At 48.3% G+C, this 18,897-nt stretch overlaps 1 pseudogene; it reads left to right on the forward strand.

Annotated features, from left to right (window-relative positions):
• The first annotated feature begins 412 nt into the window (after positions 1 to 412).
• Positions 413 to 2,218, forward strand: LOC142839827 (serine/threonine-protein kinase 38-like pseudogene; annotated as a pseudogene).
• The last annotated feature ends 16,679 nt before the right edge of the window (positions 2,219 to 18,897 follow it).

The raw sequence follows: 18,897 nt of genomic DNA on the forward strand, positions 1-18,897 counted from the left end.
GTGTGTGTGTGTGTGTGTTCATGTCTGCGGGTGCCTGAATTGAGTAGAAGAAGGTACTAAGTCCCAGGAGCTGGAATTACAGGTTCTTCAGAGTCCTGAGATGTGGGTAGCAGAAACTGAACTCAGGTACTCTGCAAGAGCAGCAAGAATGTTTATCTGTGGAGCCATCTCTCCAGGCCTGCGAGCTCCAGAAAAGGATGAAACTTGAGGTCATTAAAACGCCTCATTTGTGAGCAGTGCTAAGATCTGTCGCAACAAAACAGCCTGACACTGACTTAAAAAAAAAAAAACTGGAGTCAAGCCTCACAAGACTCCACAGTGGCCCCGCCTCTCGGGGCGGGGCTTGGCGCTGTAGATGCTTGCCACCGGCTGCGGTGGCTGAGGAGGCTGATCAGCTGCGGCACTCGGGCAGTTCCTGTTACTATGGAAATGACTGCAGGGGCAACAACCACCTTTCCTATGAGCAACCATACCAGGGAAAGAGTGACTGTGGCTAAGCTCATACTGGAGAATTTTTACAGCAACCTGATTTTGTAGCATGAAGAGAGAGAAACCAGAAGAAATTAGAAGTGGCCATGGAAGAAGAAGGATTGGCAGATGAGGAGAAAAAGTTACGCCGATCACAACATGCTCGTAAAGAAACAGAGTTCTTAAGCCTCAAGAGGACCAGACTTGGCCTGGATGACTTTTGAGTCTCTGAAGGTGATCGGGAGAGGAGCTTTCGGAGAGGTGCGGCTGGTCCAGAAGAAAGACACAGGGCACATCTACGCCATGAAGATCTTGAGGAGAGCCGACATGCTGGAGAAAGAGCAGGTGGCTCATATTCGAGCAGAAAGAGACATTTTTGGTGGAAGCAGACAGTGCCTGGGTGGTGAAGATGTTCTACAGTTTTCAGGACAAGCGGAACCTCTATCTGATCATGGAATTTCTTCCTGGAGGTGACGTGATGTCATTGCTGATGAAAAAGGACACCTTGACAGAAGAGCAGACGCAGTTCTACATCTCAGAGACTGTCTTGGCGATTGATGCAACCCACCAGCTGGGCTTCATCCACCGGGACATGAAGCCAGACAACCTTTCACTGGATGCCAAGGGACATGTAAAATTGCCTGATTTTGGGGGCTGGAGAGATGGCTCAGAGGTTAAGAGCACTGATTGCTCTTCCAGAGGTCCTGAGTTCAATTCCCAGCAACCACATGGTGGCTCACAACCATCTATAATGAGATCCGGTTCCCTCTTCTGGCATACAAACATACATGGAAGGAATGTTGTATACTACATAATAAATAAATCTTTTAAAAAAATTGCCTGATTTTGGTTTGTGCACGGGGTTAAAGAAAACGCACAGGACTGAATTTTATAGAAACCTCTCACACAACCCACCAAGCGACTTCTTGTTCCACAACATGAACTCAAAGCGGAAAGCAGAGACGTAGAAAAAGAACAGGCGGCAGCTATTGGAACACCAGACTACATTGCTCCAGTAGTCTTCATGCAGACTTGCTACAACAAACTGTGTGACTACTGGTGGTCCTTGGGAGTGATCATGTATGAAATGCTAATAGGCTTCCCACCTTTCTGCTCTGAGACACCTCAGGAGACACACAGAAAAGTTAGGAGCTGGAAGGAGACACTGGCGTTTCCTCCAGAAGTGCCCGTCTTTGAGAAAGCCAAGGACTTGAAGGACTTGATTCTCAGATTTTGTACTGATTTTGTATGGATTTTTTTTTTTTTATTTTCAAGACAGGGTTTCTCTGTAGCTTTTGGTTCCTGTCCTGGAACTAGCTCTTGTAGACCGGGCTGGCCTCGAACTCACAGAGATCCGCCTGCCTCTGCCTCCCGAGTGCTGGGATTAAAGGCGTGCGCCACCACCGCCCGGCTTTTGTACTGATTTTGAAAACAGAATTGGGAACGCTGGTGTGGAAGAGATCAAATGTCACCCCTTCTTTGAGGGGGTAGAGGGAGTGAGGGAGTGGGGTGGGGGTATATCAGGGAAAGGCCGGCAGCCATCCCGATAAAAATCAAGAGTATCGACGACACCTCCAACTTCCATGACTTCCCTGAGTCTGAGATCTTACAGCCGGTGCCGAATACCACAGAGCCCGACTACAAATCCAAAGACTGGGTTTTTCTCAATTACACCTATAAAAGGTTTGAAGGGCTGACTCAGCGTGGCTCCATCCCCATGTACATGAAAGCTGGGAAATTATATGAGTGATGAACGCAGTCCCACAGCCGAGAACTCAGGTAGCTGCCTCTGCAGGCTGGCGGCGTCAGCACCAGACACTCACCAGCCCGAGGAACTTCTACAGGGTCGGAGTCTGAGACTGCTATAGGAATCACTCGGTTTTGTTTTTTGAATACTTTATTATTTGTATTAACTTTATTACTCAAAGGCACTGGAACAAGGAACGGACATTCCCTCCTAACTGCACGGCCTATGTGCATGTTGAGGTCCATCCTGCCACGTGCTGAGCTCCCAACTACAACACTAATCCAGCCAGAGCTGTGTAGCACTGACCGCCCGCGGCAGCCGGAGGTCCCTGCTTCACTGCAAAGCGCCTGGGTCTTGAATCAGTAAAAAGAAAAAGCCATCTGGCCGGGCGATCGTGGCACATGCCTTTAATCCCAGCACTCGGGAGGAGGCAGAGGCAGGCGGATCTCTGTGAGTTCGAGACCAGCCTGGTCTACAGAGCTAGTTCCAGGACAGGCTCCAAAACCACAGAGAAACCCTGTCTCGAAAAACAAAACAAAACAAAACAAACAAACAAACAAAAAACCCGAAAAAGCCATCTGTAGCTGCTGCTAGAACATTCTCCCTACTGGTTTGGACCGCATAGCCTCTAGGTGAAGACAGTTTCTTTGCCGGTCCTAAGGAACCGAAAAAGAGGTACACTGAGTTCAGCACGAGGATTTCCTCTCAGACACTCACAAAGATTCTGGGGCAGAGAAAGCGAGCTTCTGTCAGGGTGAGGACGCGTCTCACCTCCCTCAGCATCTGCTGAGAAGTGGTAGGGAGACACACGCAGGGAGACACTTGAGCAAATGTCAGTTACTTTTCTTGTGACACGAGACTTCTTTTTTAACAAGAGGACAGTAATTATTTTAACAGAAATGATCATAAAAGCTGCTTGTAGAACCTAGTGTATTTTTTATTAAACTGTTTTTCTAAATGTCAAAAAAAGAAAAAAAAAATGTTCCCCCAAATAAATAAATAAGCCTGATAGGGAAGAACTTAGGTAGGCGGAGAAGACAGAACTCAGTGCTGGGAGGAGGAAGGGCTGAGGAAGAGAGAGCTGCCATGGAGGCTCCAGAGTCAGACATACTGAATCTTTCCTGGTAAGCCACAGCTACGTGGCAACACATAGATTAATAGAAATGGGTTAAATCAAGATGTGAGAGTTAGCCAATAAGAGGTTAGAGCTAATGGGCCAAGCAGTGATTTTAATAATATAGTTTGTGTGGTTTTCAGGGCTGAGCAGCTGGGAAGCAAGTGGCCCTCTCACAACACAGATTGTTGTGTCTCAAATGACAGAACTCAGCTCCAAAGCCCAGACCATCAATCACATCCTCTGAAGCAGATTCGCCAAGGACCGGGCAGACCATTGTCCACTAGATGGCAGTGTAGGGCAGAAGTGAGAGGAACGTGGTGCACGCTAGTCACCACACCATGTTCCCAGCAGGCTACTGTATTTTCTCGTGCTGTCCCTGGATGGTTACTTCGTTCTTGCCGATAGGCTGGCTTTTACAATTGGTAAACATTCTCTTTCCTCTGCACTGCTGTTGTCCCGGGAAGCCTCCACCAGCAGCCTTTCCTCTCTGCCTGGCTTCTTCCATCCGGTACTAATAAAGAAATGCCCTGGTTCTTTGGCGTCATTTTCCTCTGTCAGCAACTTCTTTGTTTCTTACTTTATCGCTCGCCGTAAAGACACAGGACATACGTGGCAGGGATTTTGGGTTTTACTGCTCAACTATAAGGACAGACCTCACAAATCACACAGCCGTCTCTGGAGCGGCTCTCCAATGATGAGTCGTGAGTGATCCCAAACAAAACATTAAACTTCGTGTAATGTTATCTTCTGAAATAATGACATATGGAAACACTTAAAATCCCACAGAATTTCTACTATCCATAAAACTTACTCATATTGAAAGACCCCAGCTTAGCTGCTGTAATGCCATTTTGCAAAGCCTTCACACAAACAAATGTAAGTTCAAGGTAAAGTCAGTACTCCTAGGCGGTCAAACAGGATATCTGTGGTCAGACACCAGGCCTAGGAGGGGGAACGAACAGTTCTGGGAAAAACTACATGTACCCTAAATAGGGCCAAGTCTGCTATTATTATCAGACCTTCACGTCTCCAGGAAACTTGTCACCTAAATGAACCCATCGCCTCATTCGAACTGACCAATGAGATCCCTGTAACCATGCATTGCTTCTGTATGCCTGCTTTTGCCACCCTTTATCTATAAAAAGACCTTCTCCCAGCCTGCAGGCGCGCAAGTCCTCCGAAAGGACTTTGTCGCCCACAGGTACCTGTGCCCATCCAATAAACCTCTTGCTAATTGCAGCCAGTGGTCTCGACTGTTCCTTGAGTTAGGCGTCTCCTCCTGAGGGAAGGACCACTCTGAGGGTCTTTCAATATTTGCTTGGAAGCCATTACTTTTACTTCTGTTTAATTTGTACTCTGTGCCTTCCATGGAACCCAGAACCCCATGCATGATAGGGGACACTCTATCACTGCACACTCCCAGCTTGGTCATCGTTTGTGAAGTAGGCAGAGGAACTTCTGAATCCTTTCTCCTTTGCTACTTATATTCTTATGTCACATGAATTTTGCAAACACATATTAGCCTGGCAAACAGAAGAATAAAAACGTTTGCTATAGAATGGTGTGTCACTGAGGGGAAACATGGGTTTTAGTGTCACGCCCCACCCTCGTCCCGCAAGGATGACGCGACACACCGGAGCTCTTCTCACTGCAGTTTTATTCCAGGACCTTTTACAATTCTCTTTCCCTCCCTCTCTCCCTCTCTCTCTCTTTGACCTCTCTCCCCGGGCAAACCTCTCCCAGCCCTTAAGTAGGCATGGGCTGCCAACCCCGAACTGCCAGGTGGGCACTGCCCATAGGTTCACGCATATGCAGGCAGCTGATGATCATTGCGTGATCAGGCATAAGTCAGACTTTAGCCATAGGAGTTGATTATACATCTCCATCAGGTGTGGCTCTATGCTGCTCGCTACATTTTAGTCCGGCACAGTCCGAAGAGTCCTTCCTAGCAGGAACACTGCGTACTCCTGCCAATTAAATGCTGTGCACACTGTACTCGAACGCTGGGTTTAGAAACAGTGTTTCTAAGCCGGGCGGTGGTGGCGCACGCCTTTAATCCCAGCACTCGGGAGGCAGAAGCAGGCGGATCTCTGTGAGTTCGAGACCAGCCTGGTCTACAAGAGCTAGTTCCAGGACAGGCTCCAAAACCACAGATAAACCCTGTCTCGAAAAAACCAAAAAAAAAAAAAAAAAAAAAAAAAGAAACAGTGTTTCTAGATCTGAGTCCTTTTTAAATCATATTTCTATGGTATAATTAAGTATTCTACTTAAAATGGGAGGAATACCTAAACTGAACAGGCCATTCATTATTCTAACTGCAAAAGCGGTTCTGCTGTCAAATGCTTCCTGATGTTGCAAAAGAGCGTGTCCAAGGGGCAGGATGAAGTCCTTTGCATTTCTCCACTTTTCACTCCCAGGGACTGTGAGGTGGGTACCAACAAATTCCATCATTTGTAGACTTCACCATAGGTACATAAGGATTCTAAGACAGAAAATTTGGCGTGTGCAATGCTACGTTTAAGGAATTACAGAGACAGGGAAAGGCCAACCTTCTGCTTGTCGGTTTAGGTTCCTGTGGTGCACAGACGTTCCCGATGGGCCGCTGAGAAGAAGCCGGTCTCCTCAGCGGGCGGTTCAGGAACTGGATGCTCCTTTTTGCTTTTGCCTTTTCTGCGGGTAAGAATGAACAGGGACAAGAAGAAGGGGAGCACAGGACAAGAATCCTCCAGAACAGGCCTGTGGTTATGTTATGGTCTCCTCCCACTAGTCACAGCTGCCTTGTGAGGCACACGTGGGATTTATTTGGGGTATAACGGTGTTTTGCCAGCATGGATGTCTGTGTACCACCCCAGTGCCTGGTTACTGAGGAGGCTAGAAGTCGGTAGTGGATCCTCCATAACTGAAGTTTCAAGGGGTTGTGAGCTGCCATGCGGGAGCTGACAATCAAACCTGGGTCTCTGCAAGTGAGCTAAACCACTGCACTGTCTTGCATGTACATGTGCCAACATGTGTATGATCTCATTAAGGCTAATCCCTAATGCTGTGTTAACTTGTGGGCTGTCAGATGGCATTTTGATGATGTGTTTTCCTGCATTGTGCCGAAGAGTGCGTCCAACTGATAAACATGGTAGCTCCTAGTGATCTCCAGGGAAGGACATAGGAAGCCTGAGTTCTAACTGTGCTACTCAGATTGGCATAAAATCTAAAATGTCTGAAGTGCTTATTTCTGCAAACGTCCATTTAGTATTTTCCTCTTTAAAAGCGTTACTTTTAGCTCTCTGTGTCTGTGTGTGAGGGTGCCTGTGCTTGTGTGCGCCCAAACCTGAGGTCCCCCATGTGGATGCAGTTACCTATCATGGCCAGAAGAGGGTGCTGGAACACCACTGAGCTGCATCTACAGCTGACCGTGAGTCTCTAGACTGATAGGATCCAGTCTGCATGAACACTCCATGCTCCTACCCACTACGTTCTGCTCCAGACCACCACACACACACCCTTCACGCTCTACTTCAGGAGTGGTTATTTTTGAACTGCATGGCTGTGTCAGGAAGTTCTTCTCAAGCAGAGCTCTTTAGGTTCTGACTGAACACTGAGAAGATCTTTACATGGGAAGACGGCAGGAAGCCTTCCAGGAACAGACGCTGCTCTTGTAAACGGCGCTAAGACGGGGAAGTGGTCAGTTTCCAGGAAATGAATTCTCTCATGTACAGAGCAGAGTGGGCTAAGGGAAGTGAGACGAAAGGAGGGCAGGGAGGCAGGCATGGGTCCCGACCGCCTGGTCTGAGCATGTGCGAATTTCCATCCATCACAGCACTGGTCATCGTTGTATGACAACACACAGAATTTCTCCTGTGGCTAAGTGGGTTTATTCCTGAATGTTAAAACTGTGAATCCAGGACCACGAGAGACAACTGTGATCCCCACGACCCAGGACAACCTGGCCCAGACTCTTCCCCAAGCTCACCCGACTCTTGCCAGAGAAACAACAGTACCCGCCATGTTCAAGCCAGACACTGTGCCAGGAGCAAGAGCCAAAGTTGCCTGTCAGCCAGGGCCCTGCCTTGCCATCCTACATAACAGTTATCACCCTCATTGGCATGGGGTCTTACTTAGGAGACTCATTTTAAAGTAAGATTTGGTTTTTTTTTTATAGTATGTACGTCTGTGGTCTATTTGGGTAGTGTCCATGGATGCCATAAGAAGACACTGGATCCCCTGGAACTGGATTTACAGATGGCTGTAAACCAACAGGAGGTCCTCTGGAAGAGTAGCCAGCGGCCTAACTCCTGACCCATCTCTCCAGTCCTCCAGTGTAGTCTTAATGAGTGACCCCACTGGAGTTAGAGACTGTTAGTCACCATGTGGTTACAGGGAACCAAACCAGGTCCTCTGCAATGCAATGAGAGCTCTTACCCATGGGGTCATCTCTCCAGCTCCCAAAGTTTAATAAAAGATTTTGTGTGTGTATATATATGTTGACGGTTTTCCTCCTTGTATATCACTATTGTAATGGTTAAAATCTAGTTCCATCTTAAACTGAATTTTCTTTTTTTATTAATTTTTTTGAAAAGCTATCTTTTCTGATTTTGTATACTAATCCAAGTTTCCACTCCCTCCCTTCCTCCCACTCCCTCCACACACTCCCCATCCATTCCTCAGAGAGAGAGTAAGACTTCCCAAGGGGAGTCAACAAAGTGTTGCACAAGGCTCTCCCCCCTATACCTAGGCTGGGCAAGGTTTCCCTCCAAAGAGAATGGACTCCAAAATGCCAGTACAAGCAATAGGGATAAATCCTGGTCCCACTGTCAGTGGCCCCACAGTCTGCCCCAGCCACACAACTGTCACTCACATTCAGAGGGCCTAGTTTGGTCCTATGTTGGTTCCCCGCTGTTAGGCCAGAGTCAGTGAGCTCTCATTAGCTATTTCAGTGGGTATTCCCATCATGGTCTTGATCCCTTTGCTCATATTATTGGTCTTCCCTCTCTTTGACTGGACTTAGGGTAAACTGATATTTAAACTAACTTACTGTGTAAAAAACAAACAAGAAAAACCCTAGGAGTTAGTAGGGCCCCATGCTTAGCCTAGGGATTATTAACCACAGGATGAGTGAGCCATACCCAAATGTCATTCTCATCAGCAGCTGAGTCTTGACAACAATCTAAAGGGCTGACTGGTCTCAGAGCCCCAGGCTCATCTCCCAAAATGTTCCTCGTTCTCTTGTTGTGTGATTTTATCCCAAAATACTAACCAAGCGCTCATTCTTCTTCTATGATCTCACTTAAATGCTGCTTGATAGGAAAAACAAAACAAACAAAACCCACAATAATGCCTCACATAGGAAGACATCCCCAGAATTGAGACAGTTGTGCGCTGTGCCTTTAGAAACTGCAGCCTGCATCTCTCCCTCGTGCAGCAGCCCCAGCCTGGCAGAGGAGTGTTGTGGCAACAGTGCTAGGAAGGAGACTTCTGTAGTCTTTTCAATTTAAAGTTGGTGGTGTTCTTTCTCTGGTGGCCTCCAACTACAACACTCTATCCACCCTCCTTTTCCTCCCTGTGGTCCCCACTGTCTCCACAGACAGTGTTACTTCAGCACTGTGTCCTGTATGTAGGGCTTTCGTGTATGTATATAGAATCCAGGACTGCAGCTGGCTTAACCACGTAATGGGATCTTTCTCAGCTGGGTTCACTCTCCTGAAAACAACATACTTCTAATCCCATCTTGTATAGACAGCACCTTTTCTTTGTCTAAGCCTCTGTCCATGTCCAGGGCTGTCTTGTTTACTAATTGGCTTTTGTACTTAGTGTTGCAGTGACCATGGGTGTAAAGTACCTCTGTGTATCATAGGGTCCTCTGCCTGATTATTCCAGCGGAGCACAGCTGGGTCATATGGATGATTTATTTCCCATGTGTTTTGTTTTGAGAAATGTGTGTACGGACTCTCACAGCGGCTAGACCAGGTTACAGTCCCATTAGCACTGTGTAAGGGCCCCTGTTGCCAGTATTAGCTGCTTTCTTTTCTTTTAAAAGCTAATTTTAATTCTCTGAGAATTTCAGATGATGTATTTCGACCATATTCATCACCCTCTCCACCAAATACTCCCATTGTGATGATGAACATTATGTTTAAGGTTTAAACTCCTTATGCTTGAGAGACAAAAAGCAAAGATGCCATTAGCATGCAAGCCCCTAGGTTGTACAAGCTGTACCCTAGCAGCACACTTCACTAAACTATTCCTGAAATCCGCTGACCTTGTCCATTTCACTGTTATTGCAAGATAACAGATGAGAAGGCCAACTGCTATTTCTGCTTCGTAGTCAAGCTTGCTTCCAGCTCAACAAGCTGACCAGGACAACTGCAGGACATAGATGTTAAGATAGGATTCCCCTACATTCAGACAGGTGTGAGTTAACTCCACCCCCCAAATCGGTCCTTTGTGGTTTCTTTCCTTTATAAAACCTGGGCTAATGTGGTTAAATGCTGCATTTTCGGAGCCCTCTCAGATGCAGTCAGTCCTGGTGCCAAGAAGATCTGCCACAAGAATCTAAATAAATTTCTCTTCATAGTAAATCTCACTGTCAGACTGGTGAATGCCTGAACGGCCCCAGACATAACCACCCTCTTTACCCTCTCATAATCACTCTTTCTATCCTCCCTTGCCTTCCCACCTGTTGTGTGACTAGTCCGTTCCCTGGAAGATGTAACATACATGGCTCCTCACACCAGACAGGAAGCCCACGAGGGACCAAATACAGATGCCACCACGTCCAGCTTGGTGAGCCAATGAGCTTTATGGGCATTGTTTACAGGAATCTGGGTGAGAGGTGACTTACAGGTTCATGGAAATTCAAAGATAGTTGCACCATCAAAGCTTACCCTGGCATGGGTGACAAGCTCGCAAGAGCTAGGAACGGAACCTGGAGCACACTGCACAGCCTACCAGCAGCTCCACAGGTAGACGAGTGTCCTTTTAAGTCCAAGCTGGTCTAAGCCCCTTTCAAGCACCATGGCTGTTTTCTGCTTCTTCCTGGCAGCTGGTCTGATCTTATAGTCATCTTTGTAGCTTGACTTGTCTGAGAGTAACTCTGAGAAGCTTGGCTTGTAAAATCTTGGGGAGGAGAGAAAGAGAGAATTTGGTCAGTTTTAGAGAGTTCCTTCCTGAAGCTGTTTTGAATTGCTGACCTTCCTGTTTAAGGAGCTTCCCTGCCGGCTTGAATGTCCCAGTCTCTGAGGAAAGGACCACACAGCACTGACACTGGACAACACAAACTCTTGCTTACATAAGAGCAGTAAGCAAGAGCACCCTTGGGCAAGGGCTCTGAGTATGCTATCGCGAGGAGCAATGGCCTAAAATGCTACATACTTACTGGTACAGCCACAGAAAACTAAACTAGGCATAAAGAAAAGGAGAAGTAGGCTAGGACACTAAGATTCAATAAGATCTAAAGTCAGAGAAGTAAGCCAAGAGGTTGAGGATTCCCCAAAACAACAAGCAAGGCAATTTTGAGGGACCGAGACGGTCTCATTGTCCTGACTGGCATCCGAGGAAGGAGAGCAGCACACGTGCGGGCCAAGGCCAAGGCCCACTCCTCACAGGCTTTCTTCAGAGCCGTCATGGACTTCTCCAGCAAGTTCTGGCATTGCTTCATACCCTTCAGGGTCTCCACAGGCAAAAACATTCGGGGGAGGAAGCAAGAGAGTTCAATCTACAAAGCGGTTGGAGAGAATGAATTTATAGGGTTGTTCTGCAACCTTACATGCTAAACATAGCACATAGGTGCGGGCACACACAGATGGACAGGAGAGACAGGCAGGGAGAAGAGGGGAGACAGAGAAATATGTGAGACAATGTAAACGATTTTAAGTGTTTGACAAGGCGTCCTGGCTCTCAGAGCTCAACCATCTGTCTGAAACAGGCTAAGGTTGGAGGCAACATACATACCAAAACGGAGCCGAAATCGACTGACTGCTAAGTCCAGGCTAGCACAGGGTACTGGTAGGTGTGGACTGAAGTCGCTAACCATTCCGGGAAGGAGGTGTGTCACAGCTTGAGGTTGGCCAGACAGAGCTGGAAAGAGAAGAAAGAGTTGACCTAAAGGCAGTGTAGCCTGGTGGGAAAAAAAAATCTAAGTCTAGGAAGCATCAGGCAAAGACCAAGTGGAACAGCACAGTGATGTCTATTGACGTGATCCTGGGTGTTCACTTTGAGCCAGGCAAAACCAAGAGGCTGAAGCCTCTGGCCATGGAACTGACTGACAGTTCTCAGTGCTGGGAGCTGGGGAGTTCACTGGGAGCAATAGTGCTGCTGAGAGTGACCTGGGACTCCAGTCGGCATGGAGGATTCCCAAGAAAAGGCTCAGCTATGAGCCTGCCTGAAGAGGAGTGATTTCCTTATCTTAATTGATATGGAGAGAATCCCAGATTGCATAGGAAGGGGAAACTCTAGGGCAGCACAAGCAAGTAAACTTCTCCCTGCTCTTGACTGTGGATATGGGATGAGTGGCCACTTTGCATGTGTGCCTTGACTCACTGTGATAACGCAGTGTAACCTGGAAGGGTAAGTCACCATCTGCACAAAGGCAAAGAAAATAGAATGGCTTTGTTCCGGATCATCACCCTGACAACCCAGGGAAAACAGGTGACTGATGGTTCTCTTACTTCCGGCAATAACAAGCTTTGGCTCCCAACTTGGGCTCTGTGGCACCCAGGGTACACAGCCTAAGGAATTCTGACAAGGAGCTGAGGGATGTCTGTCAGTGCATGGCACGTGACAAGAGACAGCAAGGAGGAGCTTTCAGAGGCCCTGAGCATCCTCCAGTAGTGACCTTCCAAGGAGAAGCGGTTACAACGAGAGGAAAGCCTGTGAGCCTCTTCTTGCTGCTCTCACCGCCATTCCACTGAGGGAACTTGTCCCCAGCATGCTGACTGAAGCACGGGTGAAGAGCACAGATTCCAAGATTTCTCCCATTTAAAAAATAACCAGTGATCTGAAAAGACAGGACCTCTGCCCAGGTGGCCCTTTGCCAAATCCCATCTCCAGAGAGATTCTAGGTCTAGGCATCGAAAGAAATGACCTGTGTCACAGTACACAGTGGTAGGGGGAGGAAGAGAGAGGCTGGCACCCATTTACCTCCATACTAGAGATGGTGGTGACGATGCAGGTGAGGGTGTTTGACCTAGCGATGATGGCCTCCTGTCCTGCACACAGAGACCATGGCTGCCAGGGGTCCACGTGCACCAGGAGGCTGAGGGAGAAGTGAGAGGGTGGAAAACCATGGGATGAGAAGGACGGTGATTCCCAAGAACCCTGAACATAAGCCAGCCCACACCTTCCTGAGGCCCTGACAGTGAACAGATAGATCCTGAAGGAAGATGAGGGCACAGACAAAGGGAGGAATTATCCACACAGTGAGTCACAGGGGACAGAGTGCTCAGAAGGAGAGGACAGCAGAGACCGCACAGATGGCGTGGGAATATAGGCCCTCCCCATGTTCCTGGATTGGCAAGGCTTACCCTAGGACCAGGCAATGGCTGTTCAGAGAAGACAAGGTAACTGAAGATGAAAGCAGAGAATACTAAAGTTAAAAGATGTTCTCGAGGTCTTCGCTGGTGAGAGACGCAGCTGATGCAGATCCAGGTGTCCTGTCTGGTGCAGGCTCTTGGCATCAGGGAAGTCTAGCTGATCAATGCACTATGTCAGTGGGTTGTTTGCCCACACAAAACACCTCCTATGGAGAAGGCAGCTGGGACCCACAAGTTAAAGAGTGTACTTATTTTTAATGGAGGGGAAGGGAGCTTGGCTGAAAATGGAAGTTTCAAAGTTCAGGGAAAAGAACAGATCCCACCAGAGGCATGTGAAAGGTTTCCATTCAGGGATCCCTTACTGGGCTCCTCCTCCTGCTGCCTCTTCCAGTGGGGCCACTCTGGTGTTAGTCAAAGGCAATGCCTGCCTATTCAGCACCCTCGCACAGCAGAGTCTCCACAGGCAATCCCTGGTTGCCCTCATCAGTGACCTGAAACACCCGATGTTGTGAGACGAAGATGGTCCAGGTGGCAAGGGCATGTTGTTTCGGCAGCTGACACATGGGGCAGATGCAGCCTTAGTCAGTAGGGCATGGCTAGAAGTGGGGATCTTCTTCTGGGAACACCATAGAGAGGTATGGGGGCCCTTCTGGCCATCATCTGCCCTGATAGGTCAAAGGTGGGCTTACTCAGCTTCCTTCCAGGTAATGGCAAGTTGTTGAAGAAGGTACCGGAAATGGTGGAGGGGCAGGGTCTGCCCTCATGGCTGAGGTGGTGGAGTGAAGCCTGAGGTCTGCCAGTTCTTTTAATATTATATTCGTCTCTCTGAGATTTTACATGGAAAATTTACATTTCTTGTACAGGAGTATGCGCAGGGAGATACTCGAAGGAACACATAATCACAAAAGGCAGGCTTTGTGAAGAAAAGAACATTTCGACAGCTAGCATCAGCCTGAAAGTGCTGTCATGGCGGTCACACCGTTCATCTAGACCTGATGCCCCAAGACATCCTGCTAGACTCAGAGGGCAACGTGAAGCTGGGAGACTTTGCCCTTGCTGCCAGGTGTGGAGCTGGCACTGAGATAGAAGAACGAATACCCTGTATATAAAGGACGTAGGCTGGGCTACATTTCTGTCCCAATAGACCAGTGAGCCGATTTTGGTGATCAGTGAGACTCCTTGGTAAATATCTCCATTCTAATTGTGGGTTTCAGGCTTTGGCACAACTGTTTCTGGACAGGCGGCCGGTAACAAGCCTCATGACCTGCTTTCCCCAGGAATAAGGACCTAGATAGGCAATTTAATAATGTGTTGTGTGTGCACCATCAGCCAGGATGGACTTGGCACTGTGGCATTGGCCTCCCGTCATGGCGTTTACATCCTAACGGCAATAAGAGCAGTGGAAGGAGACAAACGGACATCGTCATCTAGTCATGACTTAAGTGGCAGCCCTAAGGAATGGTTATGAAGCGACATATCATTTGCCTCTCCCAGATTTTAAATACGCAACGTTACACTTCCAAAGGGATGGAGTATGCGACGGGAGGACATCTGAGAAAGCAGATAACTAGAAGAGGCAGGCTGCCTGAGTGAGGAAATGTTTGGGTAGCTAGTGTCAGCCATAGAGGGTTGCCATGACCACGGATGGTACTGTCCATAGAGACTTGAAACCCGAGAGCATCCTGCTCGATGCAGTAGGGCAACATAAAGCTGGGAGACTCTGGCCTCGCTTCCAAGTGAGGAGCAGGCACCGTGCTGCAAGGGCGCAGTGGGACTGAGATCTCCAATGCTCCAGAACTGGTTCTGAGGAAAGGGTATGATGGGAGGAAGGCAGATTATCTGGAGTCTGGGTATAATGCTCTATTTTATCCACCACAGGCACCACCCCTTCAGAGGAAGGACCTTGGAAGAGACTTGAGAGTAATATAAAAAAAGGAAGCTATGACACCCAGCTTACATTTCCAAACACCTTTGTGATCTTATGTTAAAATACTCAGTGTTGCCACAGAGAGGAGGCCCAACATGGAAGATACTTGGGAACATTTATGGTCAAGAACCCTCAGGAAAACATCCCTAGTATGCCCTACCCAGATCCTGTAATTGTACAAGAACTCCTGTCTTATGTACGGGTTTGGTATCAGAAAGATAACTCACCCGTCATATGTGAGAAAATATAATGAGATAACTGGAACATACCTATTATGAGAAAGGGAACATGAGGTGTTTGATTCTACCACCTCATTCAAGCCTGTAACCCTGGGATTTCACCTCCACCATCTCTGGTATATCCTTGTGGTCAGCACCTGAGAAGAGGAGCCAGTGAGCCCACCCACCTTTGTCCTTTTCCACACCGAGTCTTCAGAAGGGGTTATGCCTAATGTTTTGACAATATCAGGGCAGAGGATGACCAGAAGGGTCCCTACACCTCTAAGGTGTCCCCGTAGGGGGAGCCGTACTTCGAGCCATGCCCCACTGACCGAGGCTGCATCTGCCCCGTGTGTCTGTCGCAGCACTTTGGAAGCGGAAATGCCCCTGCCACCCACACCTGACTCTGAGACAGCGTCTTCTGCTCACAACACCTGGTGCTGCTGGATACTGAGAAGGGCAATAGGGGCCGGCCTGTCAAGACTGTGCTGCTTCCAGGGGGCGCCAAATGTACAACCCTGGTGTGTGTGTTCAACCACAGAGTGGCCCCTCTGAGAGAGGCAGCAGGAGGAGCCCAGTAAGGGATTCCTGAGTCCGTGACTGGGGATCTTTCGAATCCCTCCTGTTTGACCTCTTGTTCCTCTGTATTCTTTGAGCATCGGGGTACCTGTGTGGGGGAGTATGGGTTAGGGGGTTATGAACTCTTCCCTCCTGAACATTCCCGTATCATTCTCAGTTTTCAGAGCCGAGCCGGCAGCCCCTGGCCCTGTGCCTTTACTATGTCTGGTACCTCCTTTCTACGTCAGGACCTCACTTAAAGCAGAGTCACTGAGTGACCCCACTCTGACCTTTTCCAGAACCAGCGTTCACCACAGCACACGCCTGATATGAAACCAGGGCAGATGACCACAAGTGCCTCCATGCTTCTGTGCAGGCTCCAGAAGAAGCTCTGCCCCGAGCAAGGTCAGCTCTGGAGAGTCAAGGGCAGCTGGAGCCCATGATGCCTGTTCCAGCTTCAGTTTCAGCTTAGAACAGCTCATTTCAGGAACTCCCCGAGGAGATAGATATCGTACCATGCTGCCCATTGCTGTGGTTCATTGGCATCCAGGCTTGATAGGTCTAGGTCTATTATTGCACCTCCCCTTACAAACGTCCTTCCTAAAAGCCAGAAATGACATGAGATTCTCACTGAAAAGGCCACTGAAGCGTTATTCTTGCTTGGAGTGCCAGAGGAAATGTCACAGGGGTGGGAAGTGTCTCCTTAATTTTCATTCTCTTTTGTTGTCCAAAGAGGGAGACTCATCAGGCTGACTCCAGCTCCCCCATAATATCGGGGTGAGACTTCACCAGGACCTGTCTGCACAGGACCACATTGACCATCTAGCTTCATGGCCTGCATCCCCTGAATGAACAGCCTGAAAAATCAATTTAAAGTTCTATGCATGACTGGCCAAATTGCATTTGGCTTTTTCAGTCTGCATTATTATCATCTAAGAGACAACCCGGTGGCCAGAAAAGTTGTCGGACGCATGAATAGAAAGCACGGAGAAGGATCTGTGCTACATCTTCATCAGAAACGCCCACTCTCCAAAGCTCACAGCATCTGAACCAAGCCTGCCTTCTCCACATCACGGTGGTATCGATTTTCACTTAGTAACTGAACGTGTTAGAGAGGATCCAGACGGTTGCAGGAAGAAGAGGCGTGAACCAATCTCAACAGATCATCACAGCGATCAGATACTGCCTCAGATCAAAGCTGAAACCACCCACTTGGATACAGACTACAATTTCAAGGCCACTGACATTGGACTCAATTCTAAGGGTAGATATGGATGCTAGAACTGACCCTTCACTGCTCCCATATTCTAAGACGAGGATGTAATAAGAATGATGGGTGGAGTTTTGGCAGGATCCTCTCTGAGTTTTCAGCAATGGGCACCTCTGCTGCATAAAAGCGTCCCCTTGTTTTTATTTACTTCTATTTTCCCAGGAAGGAATTCCTCCCAGTTCTCCCCTGGTAGAGCCCAGCTCCCCCATGTTCAGCTGCGCCTGCCCTTTGCATGAGATGCAGCAACTCTCAGAAGCAATGCCCTTGTCACCTGAGCAGCACCTTGATGTGCAATCTGCTTCCACCTCTGAAGGTGCTCCAGAAGGAGGGCTGCAGAATGAAGGCCTGCCTTTCACAGCTCTGCTGCTGCAGCTCAAAAGGGATATGTACTGCCATCCTCCGGGATTAAATGGCCAGGCCCTCAACCTGTGTAATAGTTTCCAGACGGGCCTTCAGGAGGGAGGCAGGGACAGATTTTTGCGATGAGGACACGTTTTTGTTTTTTTTTAATTTGTTTATTATGTATAGTGTTCTGCCTGCATGCCAGAAGAGGGCACCAGATCTCATTACAGATGATTGTGAGCCACCATGTGGTTGCTGGGAATTAAACTCAGGTCCTCAGGAAGAGCAGCCAGTGCTCTTAACCTCTGAGCCATCTCTCCAGCCTGAGGGCAAGAATTTGAGCAGGCACTTAAGTGCAGCTAGAAAGAAGTCCCTGTCCTAGGAGGACCAAGAGAGAAACAGCCCCTGCAGAGCAGGAAGGGTCCCCACCAGGAGCCCACTCTCTGTTACCTGACGCCTTCTAGCTGCGAGGCATTTTCCTCTAGTCCCTGAGCAATCACTAAGGGGCTGAAGACCCACTCTCTGTTACCTGATGCCTTCTAGCTTCGAGGCATTTTCCTCTAGTCCCTGAGCAATCACTAAGGGGCTGAAGACCAGGACACATCAAGGAAGGAAAAGTGCTTTCAAGACACTTGATAATTTTCTGCCTTTCGGGAGTCTTTCCGGATGTTTTATAGGCAGTGGATTTCCCATGGAGAGAACGACCAAGCTAGTTTTGAAGAGTCAGACAATGTATTTTTCCCTCTGGCAGGCTTCTTCTGAGTGTAGACAGGCTTTGTGCCCATCCCACTTGTCCCCCCAGTTCTGACAGCATTTCAGTGCATGGGTCCCTGTCCTCTTCAGACTGTGACTACAGCTTCCTGAAATTTCTTTCCTTTCTACTACCGGGAGTACAGCCCGAACCCAGTCTTAAAGAATCCCCAGGAATGCATCTCACTACGATTGTGCTCATTGTTGTAATAAGATTGGCGGGCTGGGCTGCGTCCTGCCACCCGGCTAGCTTTACCCCGAAAATAATTACACGGAAACTGTATTCTTTTAAACATTGCCTGGCCCATTAGTTTCAGTTTGTTATTGGCTAGCTCTTACATATTGACCTAACCCATTTTTTTTGTGGGATTCTTTTTATTTTATTTTATTGTAACTTATTTATTAAAGATTTCTGCCTTCTCCCCACAACCGCATCCCATTTCCCTCTCCCTCCCCCACTAAGTCCCCCTCCCTCATCAGCCCGAAGAGCAATCAGGGTTCCCTGACATGTGGGAAGTCCAAGGACCACCCACCTCCATCCAGGTCTAGTAAGGTAAGCTTCCCAACTTCCTAGGCTCCCACAAAGCCAGTAGTGCAGTAAGATAAAAACCCATTGCCATTGTTCTTGAGTTCTCAGTAGTCCTCATTGTCCACTATGTTCAGCAAGTCCGGTTTTATCCTACGCCTTTCAGACCCAGGCCAGCTGGCCTTGGTGAGTTCCCGATAGAACATCCCCAATGTCTCAGTGTGTGGGTGCACCCCTCGCGGTCCTGAGTTCCTTGCTCGTGCTCTCTCTCCTTCTGCTCCTGATTTGGACCTTAAGATTTTAGTCTGGTGCTCCAATGTGGGTCTCTGTCTCTGTCTCTTTTCATCGCCTGATGAAGGTTACAAAATGCCTTCTTTCCGTTTCCTGGGTCCTGTCGCTGGCCAAGGTCTCTTTCACCACTCAGAAGGGTCTTCAGGACCAGGACCAGGCTCC

Source organism: Microtus pennsylvanicus, chromosome 22, assembly GCF_037038515.1.
Source record: "Microtus pennsylvanicus isolate mMicPen1 chromosome 22, mMicPen1.hap1, whole genome shotgun sequence".
Lineage (NCBI taxonomy): Eukaryota > Metazoa > Chordata > Mammalia > Rodentia > Cricetidae > Microtus > Microtus pennsylvanicus.